The sequence below is a fragment of the Cyprinodon variegatus genome, unplaced genomic scaffold (assembly GCF_000732505.1).
Source record: "Cyprinodon variegatus isolate N-32 unplaced genomic scaffold, C_variegatus-1.0 Scaffold1136, whole genome shotgun sequence".
NCBI classification, from domain to species: Eukaryota; Metazoa; Chordata; class Actinopteri; order Cyprinodontiformes; family Cyprinodontidae; genus Cyprinodon; species Cyprinodon variegatus.
Genome location: NW_015151589.1, coordinates 65,771 through 68,034, shown reverse-complemented (window position 1 = coordinate 68,034; position 2,264 = coordinate 65,771). Strand labels below are relative to the sequence as shown.

At 39.3% G+C, this 2,264-nt stretch overlaps 1 protein-coding gene across 1 annotated transcript in view; it reads left to right on the top strand.

Moving 5' to 3' along the window:
- LOC107101701 (membrane-associated guanylate kinase, WW and PDZ domain-containing protein 2-like) overlaps positions 1–2,264 on the top strand; it is a 179,847-nt gene that overhangs the window by 138,134 nt on the left and 39,449 nt on the right. The window lies entirely within an intron of this gene.

The following is a 2,264-nucleotide window of genomic DNA, read 5'->3' as shown; positions in this document are numbered from 1 at the left end:
CGATAAAATGATAAAATTATTTCACTCCTTTGTTTGTCCTACAAGGTCCTTTTTTGTTTTTTTTTCAGTGGCCCTAATCCTCTTCCGTACATTTCAGTGCCATTTCTACCAAAAAGAGATATTTTGGGGTTTTTTTCTGCAGCTGTTTGTGGTCAGCCTGAGAAAAAATAAAATTCCTTGTCTTGAAATGGAATCCACTGGAGATCAACTGTGAAGATGAGCCTTTCTATACATTTCATTCCTGCTGGCAGAGTCGCTGCAGAGAAAAGGGAGCCGAGGTGATGGTATTGTGAGATAGCTCACCCTCTGGTATTAAAAGGCCAAGATGTCTCAGTATAAAATGATTTCCACCACACAGGGTGTGATGATTATTCCAGCCTCTGTGACCCTGTCGGGCTGTCAGTTCAAATCCCTCGTCTGATCCTGAGAGGCCCATCACAAATTGGCTTCGCCGACGTCGCACCTGTTGGCGCCTGAGGAGTGGATGGCATGGGACAGCGGGGATGAAATGAGGTTTGATGGGATACATGTTGTCGCGGTGGCCGGGCTGAGCCCCTGGGGGCTAAGCGGTAGTGACGGGGGCGTTCTAAATGAATAAAAGCGGCAGATTGTGTCATTGTTTGTCATTGTGATGTGTTCCAGCCAGCATTGCCCTGGCTGAGGAGGGATTAGGCTGACGCAGCAGCACATTCGCATCCCCGAATAAAAAAACACCCACATAACCAAACTAATGACATCAGCTTCCCTCTAATCTCTGCATATCTCAGTCTTCTCATGTCAACCTGCTCATTGTTGCTTCTGTGCCAATGTGCTGTGGGACGTAGAGGGATAACCAACCCCTGCTATTCTTTCGGTGAATCCATCTAGGTAAAGCAAGCTGTTTGTTAGGGGATCCGAAGCGATACGAAGGCCTTCTTCATTCCAACACTTTTAACCCCCCTCTGCAAACATGGTGGCTTTGATCTCCTCGAAAGACGAGATGTGAAGAAAGACCAAAGAGAATCGTCTGTAGTGGATGTTTGGGAAAAAGAAATATCTTCCCTTCAGATGGTCTTGGAGAACTACTGAGGAGCTCACTCTGATTCACTCCTCTATAATACATGATTTGATGATGATGGGTAGGTCGTCACTTTTTTTCTTAACTACGCGGAAAATATATCTTTGAAGATTCATACACTGGAAAAAGTCGAAATCTAGTTAAGTCACTTTTTCTTAAAATAAATGCATTTGTTTTTGGATTGAGGAGGTAAAAGAGAAATTTTGCCAATGGAACAAGGCATTTTACACTAAAAATAAGAAAACACAACTGGATTGTCTTTTTTTCAAGAGCATGTTATCTAATTATCTTATTTTAAGAGTAAAAATACTCATTCCATCGGCAAACTGTCATTTAACTGCTCAAATTAAGGGTAAATACACTTAATTTGAGAAATATTTACTTATTTCTGGACTTTTTTTTCAGTGTAGTCATCCAGGTCATGGTCAAGCTTGAAAAAGTTCAGTTTAGAAAATTTGACATTAAGTTTTCTAGAAGACATATCGCCTAGGAAACATCACATCCAGCTGCCTAAACTGAACTTTTTCAAGCTTTACATAGAAAATAGGAATACAGTGATAAGAAATAATGAAAAAATATATGTCTTGTTCTGCCAATCTTTACAAAAAACTCTGCTTTCCTTAAGGCGCTCTGAGATGCACAGTCACTTTTATCATTTTTTTTCTTCATGGAGATATGCCAAACAAATCTTAGATTCTGGTATCCAGAATGTTCATAAGAGGGTCCTGGCAAATTTCCCTCTGGTCTTCATGTTTTGCTGCTGTCAGCATGAGCTTGCATCGACAGCCAGACCATGTTGGCAGTGGTTTCGAATGCAGTCTACTTGTGGAATATTTTATGTACATTAAAGTAGTGGATGTCTAATTCTTTTCAGGCCTCTTACGGTGTTCATCCAGGCTTAGTGCTAAATGTGAATGTAAACAGGGCAAACATTAAAAATAATGAGTGATACGCCTATGTGGGATTTTAACCATATCAAGATGGATTGCATGTTAATTTTTCTCTTCATCAGAAACATATGGAAGAAAAACATTCTCATTGGAATCTGCCTGTTTTTTTAACACCGAATTTTAAACACTGAATTTTTTTTAACACCGAATTTTAAACACTGAATTTTTTAACACCGAATTTTAAACACTGAATTTTTTTTTAACACCGAATTTTAAACACTGAATTTTTTTTAACACCGAATTTTAAACACTGAATT